Here is a 10,047-nt window from a genome sequence, read left to right on the forward strand (position 1 = left end):
TACAGAAAACACCCTGCGCTCCCCAGCTAGGGTGATGAGGGGCTGAGGGCCTAAGCCACACCCTCCTGACATCTACAGCCAGCCCAGTGATGAACACCAAGCCACTGCAAGAAGCAACCTGGGCTCCAAAAATGGGGTGGTGGGGAGCCGAGGGCCTCAGCCATATCCCACTGACTTCAACAACCAGCCTAGAAATGACCACTGAGCTACCACACAATCTTTCTGGAGAGAAATTTCACAAAACAGATCAAAAGCTTTTAAAATGCTCATGTCCTTCGATTCAAACTTACCTTTTCTATTGCACTAGAAAACTAGTATACATTTATTTTTTAAAATTTATTTATTTATTTATTTATTTTTACATTCTAAGATGTTGTTGCAGAGCAGTTGAAGGAGAGGGAGAGAGGGAAAGGGGAAAGGAAATACGGTGGGAGGAGTAGAAAGGAGGGGGCTTGGTCAAGGCCCACGGCACCCACCTCATTCCAGCAGGGTAGACCAGGGGGTGCTGGTGGCAGATCAGTGGTCATCATCACTTGGCTCGTTGAGGTTTTCTGGGGGATGTGGCTGAGGCCATCAGCTCCCCACTGCCACAGCCCAGAGCACTCAGGCAAGAGAAAGAAATAAAGGGCATCCAGAGTGGAAAAGAAAAGTCAAACTGCCCCTGTTTGCAGATGACATGGCTCTATATATAGAAAGGCTAAAGACTCTGCCGAAATCACTTAGAGTTGATAAACAGTTTCAGTTATCCAGAGTGGAAAAGAAAAGTCAAACTGCCCCTGTTTGCAGATGACATGGTTCTATATATAGAAAGGCTAAAGACTCTGCCGAAATCACTTAGAGTTGATAAACAGTTTCAGTAAAGTTGCAAGATATAAAATAAATATGCAAAAGTCAGTAGTATTTTACACTCCAACAATGAACTAGCAGAAAAAGAAATCCAGAAAGCAAGCCTATTTACAATAGTCACCAAATAAAATAAAATAAAATAACTAGGTATAAATTTAAGCAAGGATGTGACAAATTTCTACAATGAGAACTAAAAATCACTGTTGAAAGAGGACACAAAAATTGGAAAGACATTCCATATTCTTGGATGGAAGAATTAACATTGTGACAATGTCCATACTACTCAAAGTTGTTGCTTTGCCCCCCACGGATTTGTTACCCCACTTCCCCTGGTTGATAGAGCCACAAAGGATTACTCAAAGCCTATCTCTTCTGAGCAGTGAGAAACCCCAAAGTGGTTAATTTCCCCTGGAACCCTCAAGTGAGAGGCATCTCTTCCTTGGGAAATTAACCATGAATTGGGGTTCTCTTCCTGCATTTATTTTCCAGACCAGGAAGTTACAGGAAGAGAACATCTTTGACAAAGGCACAAAGAACATACATTCTGGAACAGTCTTCCTCTTCAATAAATGATGCTGAGAAAACTGAACATCCATATGTAGAAGAATGAAACTAGACCTGTACCTCTCTATACATACCAAAATCAACACAAAATAGATTAAATATAACACCTGAAACTACAAAATTCCTAAAAGAAAACATTAGGGAAACAATTCAGGAAGTAGGACTGGGCAAAGACTTTTTGAATATGACCATCAAAGCACAGGGAACAAAAGGAAAAAACAAACAAATGGGATTATATCAAACTAAAAATCTTCTGCACAGCAGAAGAAACAATTAACTGAGTGAAAAGACAACCTATAGAGTGGGAGAAAATATTTGAAAACTATGCATCTAATGATGGATTAATGTCCAGTATATAGAAGGAAATCAAACAACTTCACAGTAAAGAACAAATAATCCAGTTAAAAAATGGGCAAAGGAGCTGAACAGGCATTTCTCAAAGGAAGATATACAAATGGCCAACAGACCCATAAAACAATGCTCAACATCAGCATCAAGGAAACACAAATCAAAGCCATTTTGAGATGTTATCTCACCCCAGTTTGACAGACTTATCAAAAAGACAGAAAATAACAAATGCTGGCTAGCATGTGGAGAAAGGGGAACCCTCCTACACTGTTTGTAGGACTGTACTTTAGTGTAGCCATTATGGAAAACTGTCCTGACCCACGGGATATTCAACGCAGACCCTGGAGGGGGGAGTAGGAATGGGATGGAACAAGAGATGCAAGAGATGGGAGACAAGACAGTATTCTAATCAAGTCTCGTTTATTGATTCTTAGGTTACATCTTATATAGAAAAAAGCAGGCATATTGTAAAGAGTCAGGAATCAGTATGGAGTTTTCTCAAACAACTGCAGACAGAACTGCCATATGATCCAGCAATCCCATGCTGTGTATAAATCCAAAGGTATGGAAATCATCATGTCAAAGGGGTACCTGCACTCCTGTGTTAATTGCAGCTCTATTTATAATAGCCAAGAGTTGGAATGAAACTAAATGTCCATTATCAGATGACTGGATGAAGAAAATGTGGTATATGCACAATGGAATACTACTGTGCCATAAAAAAGAATGAAATACTGCCATTTGCATCAACATGGATAAACTTAGAGAAAATCAGGTTAAGTGAAATAAGCCAAGCACAGAAAGAGAAATACCACATTTCCTCATTCATAAATGGCAGCTAAAAAATAAAATCAAAATAATTTGAAAAATATATATATAAAACAATTACAATAATATGTTGAATTTTCAAAAGGAGACAACAGAACTGTGGTTACCAGAGGTGGGAAGTGGGGGGAGTATAGAGAGGTATTTTTAAAGTGCCATGAAAAATGAATACATTGTATAATGTTGAATATACTAATTATCCTGATTTGAACATCACATATTGCACACAGATAATGATATTTTTACTCTGTACCCTACAGATATGTGCAATCAACTAAGTTACAATTTACAAAAAGGTAAAAATATTTTTGCTGGGCCGGCCCGGTGGCGCACTGCTACAGTGTGCTGCTTGGGAAGCGTGGCGGCGCTCCCGCCGAGGGTTCGGATCCCACATACAGACTGGCCGCTCACTGGCTGAGCGAGGTGCGGGGGCAACGCCGAGGGTTGCGATCCCGTTGCCGGTCCCGGTCCGGTACGGGCGCGACACTGAGGGTTGCGATCCGTTGCCGGTCATGAAGAAAGACAAAAAGGAAAGAAATATATATATACTTTTGCTGAATTAGTGGGAACCACAACTAAATAGATAAATAAAGGTATGATGACAATGTTGGATCGAATAAAAACTATCAATAAAGAGAAAAAATTGTAAAAAAAATCCCCAAACAAATGGAAATTTGGAAGTTGAAAACTTTAATAAGTAAAATTTAAAAATTTATTAAAGGATCTTGACAGTAGATTTGAACTGGCAGAAAAAAAATCAGTAAACTTGAAGATATATCAATAGAGATTGTTCAATCCAAAGAACACGGAGAATAAAGAAAAACGAACAGAGCCTCAAAGAAATGGGGACACCACTAACTGCATCAACACATGAATAATGGGAGTACCCCATTCAAGGAGAAGAGAGAGAAAAAGGAGTAGTACAAAATATTTGAAGAAATAATAGCAGAAAACTCTCCAAATTTATCAAAAACAGTAGCCTATATATATATATAGGAAGCTCAATAAACTCAACAGAAGATAAATTCACAGACACATCATAGTAAAAATGATGAAATACAAAGACAATGAGAAAATCTTGAAAACAGCAAGAAAAAAGACTTTACTTTCAAGGGAACCATGATAAATCTAACATGTAACTTTTTAGTTGAAACAATTAAGGCTTCAAGCAGTGAATTAAAATATCCAAAGTGCTGCAGTTGGGGGGTGGGATAGGGAAGCACTTGTCAACCAAGAATCCTATAGCTTGGTTGAACTAAGCTATCTTTCAGGAGTAAGTGAAAAATAAAATAAAGACATTCCCAGATAAAAACTGAGAGAATTGTTGCTAGCAGAACCAGCTTACAAGAAATACTAAAAGCAAGTGGCTCTATTTTCAGGAGTAAGTGAAAAATAAAATAAAGACATTCCCAGATAAGAACTGAGAGAATTGTTGCTAGCAGAACCAGCTTACAAGAAATACTAAAAGCAAGTGGCTCTAGAAGGTGATTTACACACACACCCCACACACAAAGAGCACTGTAAAGGTAATTATACAATTATAGAAAACAATTTAAATGCACGTTTTCCTCCTTTTTTTCCTCAGAGCTGATTTAAAAAGCAATTGTATAAGCTAATGTGTATATAATGTAATCTTGGATCTATAGAAATGTAATATATGCATAATATATTTGCTAGTGATAGCACAAAGGAAGTTGGTGGGAGCAGAGAAGTATTGTGCTAAGGAAATGACAACACATTGCAAAATAAAAGTTATAACAATGTATATGTATTTGTAACAATAATACATGTAATATGTATAACAATGGTACTACCAAACTGGAAAAAGTAAATAGAGCTATACAGGAGTAACATTTCTATATATCACTGTAATTAAACTAGTGCAAATCTGAAGTTTATTCTATTAAGATGTGTATGGTAAATTCTAGAGCAATCACAAAAGATAGAAAAATAGATTTAAAAATTTGAAATGCTACATTAGAGAATACTCACTTCATACAGATGAAAGCACTAAAGAAGGAATGAGAGGGAAATACATGAGACAGATACAAAACAAAAAGTAAAATAACAGACATAAGTCTAATGATATTAATAATATTAAATGTGAATAGATTGAGCAATCCCATCAAAAGGCAAAGACTGTCATATTGGATTTTAAAAAAATCCAGCTATATACTATCTATAGGAAACACTTTAGAATCAAAAATACAAATAGACTTAAAGTAAAAGGACAGGAAAAAATACATTATGCAAACTACAACCACAGAAAGGAGGAGAGGCTTATACTTATATCAGACAAATTAGACTTTGATACAAAATTTTTACTAGAGATAAATAGGAACCATTTATAATGATAAATTTTAGTCCATCAGGAAGATATAATAATTATAAACATATATGCAGCTAATAACAGAACACCAAAATAAAGTCAAACTAACAAAAGAGAAGAAAGAATAAACAATTTGCCAATTATAGTTGGAGACTTCAATACCCTAGTTTTGATAATGGATAGAATAGTTAGGCAGAAGATTAACAAAGAAATAGAAGATTTTAACTACACTATAAACCCATTAGATCAAAGAGATATCTCTAGAACATTTCACCAAAAGCAACAGAATATACATTTTTCTCAAGTTCACGTAGAACATTCTCCAGTAGAAACCATATGCTAAGACACAAACCTCAAAAAACTCAAAAGCATAGAAATAATACAAAGTATGTTTTTACCACAATGGAATAAAACTAGAGATCGATAGCAGGAAAAAATCTGGGAAACTCACAAATATGTAGAAATATGAACAATGGTTCAAAGAAGAAATAACAGGGGAAAGTATAAAATTCTTTGAGATGAATGGAAATGAAGTGGCAATATACTTAAACTTATGGGATGCAAATAAAGCAGTGCTTAGTGGGAAATTTATAGTTGTAAAAACATGTTATAAAGAGAAAAAAAGATCTGAAATAAATAGTGTAACTGTTCATCTTTAAAAAATTACAGCCAACTAAAACCAAAGGAAAAGGAGAAAAATAATAAGTATTAGAGCAGAAATTAATAAAACAGAGAATAGGAAAGCAAAAGGGAAAATTAGTGAAACCAAAAGTTTGTTCTTTGAAAAAGATCAACAATATTGACAAGTTTTTAGTTAGATTCAAGACAGAAAGAGAGAAGACAAATTACTAAATTCAGAAATGAGAGGACATTACCATTGATCTTAGAGAAATAAAATGGGTTGTAAGAAATACCGTGAAAATTGCATGCTAACAAACAATATAAACTTGATGAAATGAACAAATTCTTAGAAAGACACAAGCTACCAAAACTGCTTCAAGAAGAAATAGGAGAAATCTGAATATACCTGTGACAAATAAAGAAATTGAATTTGTAACTTTAAAAAACACTACCCAAACAAACATGCCCAGGTCAGGAGGGTTTCACAGATGAATTCCACCAAAGATTTAAAGAGAATTTAATACCTATTCTTTACAAGTGCTTTCAAAAAGTTGAAAAGGAAGGATCACTTCCCAACTCATTCAATGAGGCCATTATCACCCTGATATCAAAACCAGCTAAAGATATAACAAGGAAAGGAAACTACAGACCAATATGTGTTATGAATATAGATACAAAATACTAAAAAAAAAAAAAACAAACCCAAAACTAGTAAAGCAAATATAGCAGCACATAAAAATAATTATACACCATAATCAAGTAGGATTCCCCCCCCCCAGGAATGCAATGCAAAGTTGATTTAACATTTAAAAACAATTAATATAACACACCACTTCAATAGAATAAAGAATGAAAACCATGTGATCATTTCAAAAGAGACAAGAAATAGTATTTGGTAAAATTCAACACCCCTTTGTGATAAAAACACTAAACAAACTAGAAACAAGAAAACTTCCTCAATGTGATAAAGCATGGTTATAAAAAAAATTCACAGCTAATGTGATAACAGTGGTAAAAGACTAAAAGCTTTTCTTTTAAGATCAGAAATAAGAAAAGGATGTCTGCTCTTGCCACTTTGACTCAAAATTATTCTGAAGGTCCTAGTCAGGGTTAGGCAAAAAGTATGGAGAAACAGGCATGAAGATTGAACATGAAAAAGCAAAAGAAATCTCTTTTTTTTTGCAGATGCCATAATCTTGCTTATATAAGATCCTAAAGAGGCAACTAAAAAACTATTAGAACTAATAAACATGTTTGGTAGAGTTGCAGGATACAAGATCAATATCCGTTAATCAATTGTGTTTCATACTTTTGCAATAAAGAAACTGAAAGTGCAATTAAGAAAACCAATTTCACTTTCTCTAGCATCAGAAACAAGTGGTGGACTAATGGGTACAAAACTGTGCTATCTACCCTATGGGAATCATTGTGCAGTATTTGTATATAATGAAAAAACACACTACACTCCACAAATATGTACAAATAAATGTTAAAATATTTTGAATAAAAAAGAAACTTAAAAAAAGAAGAAATACTTAGAAACAAATTTAACAAAAGAAAATTCAAATTTTACTGAAAACTAAAATACTTTGTTAAAAGAAATTAAAGATGATATAAATATAATGGAAAGACATCTTGTGTTCATGAACCAGAAGACCTAATATTGCTAAGATGACAATATAGCAGAAGTTAATCTACAGATTCAAGATTATCCTTATATCAAGGTAATTCTTGCTTCTTTGCTGAAACTGACAGATGGATTCTAAGATTCACTGGGGCTCAGAATAGCTGAAACTATCTTGAATAAAAATAAAGTTGAGGGGAGGAGAACATCAGCAAGATGACTGAATAGGAGGTAGCCCACTCATATTACCCCATAATAACAAGAGTTTTGCGCCCATCCACAGAAAAACATCTCAGCTGGAGCCTTGGTATTTATGTAGGAGGTTGTGAAACCCCTGTTGCTTTAGGTGAGTCAGGCCAGAAGGAAATGGGATGATATCTTCAAAGCACTAAAAGAAAAAAACTGCCAGCCAAGAATACTATATCCAGTAAGGCTATCCTTCAGAAATGAGGAAAAATAGTGTATTTTCCAGACAATCCAAAACTACAGGACCAGCCATACAAGAAATCTTCAAAGAAGTCCTGAATCTGGAATCCCAAAAATGATAATCCCTACCCTGAATACACAAGAAAGAATAAAACCCACTGGTAGAACAAAAATGCAAACAAGAGAGAAAGAAACTAAATCTTACCACCACAAACCATAATAACAATGTAATAATTCCCCTGCTTTATTTCTGATGTTAGTAATTTCAGTCTTCTCTCTCTTTTTCTTTGTCAGCCTAGATAAAGGTTTGCAAATTTTGTTGATCTTTTTAATGAATCAAATTTTGGTTTTGCTAATTTTTTCTGTTGTTTTAATCCTCTATTGCATATATTCCTGCTGTAATCTTTGTTATTTCTTACCTATATTTGCTTTTGGTTTAGTTTGCTCCACTTTTTCTATTTTCTTAAGGTAAAAGTTTACATTACTGATTTGAGATTTTTCTTATTTTTAATATAAGTGTTTACAAGTATAAATTTTTCTCTAAGCACTGCATGATCCCTGCATCCTATAAATTCTGTTAGGTTGTGCTTCGATTTTCATTTCAAAGCACTCTCTAATTTCCCTGTATTTTTTCTTCTTACTCATTATTTATTTAGAAGAGTGTTGTTTAATTTCCACACATTTGTGAATTTTCTAAATTTCCTTCTGTTGTTGTGGTCAGAGAACATATTTTCTATGATCTTAGTTCTTTTTAAATGTATTAAGACTTGTTTTGTGGCCAAAACAAACAAAAAAAATTACAAATCTTCCCATGAACTTTTTGAAGACCTCTCGTATATGAGTTATTGAAGTTAGACTCATTGCTTCCAGTCTCTTTCCAATCAATTGCAAAATCTGCTCTCTGAAAAATACAAAAATATTACTGTGGTGTCAGGCAGAATTCAATGTCTGATGCCTCTAAATAAATTCAGATTCCTTCGGCTGGCATTTAAGATTCTCAGTAACCTGATCCACTTCTGCCCTTACTTCCCGCACTCACCAAGAGCTCTCTCTAGCAGTTTGTCACCCTGTTAACTCTCTCCCATTGTTCACCTCCTTCCTCTCCCACTCCCAGGGTCACACTCATTTCAATAATCAGTGACTCTGGTCATCTATTTTGTCCAAATATTAAAATTTTTTCCATCTTTTAAGGCACAGTTTACTTACGATGCTACTTAATATCTAAATATCACAAGAAATACAATCTCCATTTTCTGACCTCCCAAGCATGCAGAGAAAAGTCAATATTGATTCAAACTCTAGCTCGATCTAACCAACCTGGATGAAATTGAGCAAGCTACTCAATATTTCAAAGTATGAGGTTTTTACTGAAGAAAAGTATGAAAAAGAATGCCTAATTGATAGGTAAATATATATGAAAAGTCTAGCTTAGTGCCTAGCAGATAGAAAATTCTCAATATTCTCAGTAAATTATTTTTTCTTTCATATTTGTACATTTAATTGATAAATGCTTTGCTTGGATGTTTAGAATTTTCACTATTCTCTGCCTTATTTATGTGTGAATAGCATCTCTATCATTTGTTAATGTTATGAACATATCAAAAAAATTTTATTCAAATCAGTGCAGGTTTTTGGTACTCCTAATAACAGACAATGACAAGTAATGATAACAGGGAGGAAAATCTTGATTTAATTGATATATTCAGAAATTGCTCTGTCATATAAAAGGATGATGGACAAATAAGCAAACTACATAAAAAATTAAAATACATAAAAGTTTCATTATGAATCGAATTGTTTTCAAGTACAGATCGATAAACCACCATTATATCGATACTGTATTTCAGAGAATTTGAAGTAAAAGTGAGTAACACTAAATATAAAAATATTCTTGATTAAAGGATACATATTCTGCATGAATACAAATTTAAGTAAAATCTCTTGAAAGAACTCCAATAGAGTTGAGAATAAAATTCAAACATACAGTTACTTCTTGCAGATAGTGTTGCTTAAGAAGTAATTAATATTTGGGAACTTGGAATGTGTCTGAGCTTATAAGATTATGCTGTGGGGTTCCAGAAAATTGCCAACAATATTAATTAAGTTATCTATATACACTGACTTTTATTCCTAGATTGTTTTGGATTTGTTGAATATTGTAGCTAATTACACTCTGGCACAATTTGTTATCTCATGAGTAATTATTTAGTTCACACCTGATGGACCTTAGGAGCTCAAATTTTGTTTTACATTTTAGCAGAATCTCTGTTTTGTGAACTTCACTCATACATCATAATGTTTTAAAAATTTTTATTTATTTTTGAATTTATATTCTTTTAATATACCTTTTAGAGATATTCTATGGCTTTTGTTATATTTTTACAATGTATTCTATACCCTGCTGTGAACATCTAAAATAAATATTCCAATAATTGCCCTATCAATAAAGACTTTTTAAGCATTC

The sequence above is a fragment of the Galeopterus variegatus genome, unplaced genomic scaffold, assembly GCF_000696425.1.
Source record: "Galeopterus variegatus unplaced genomic scaffold, G_variegatus-3.0.2 Scaffold11698, whole genome shotgun sequence".
NCBI lineage: Eukaryota > Metazoa > Chordata > Mammalia > Dermoptera > Cynocephalidae > Galeopterus > Galeopterus variegatus.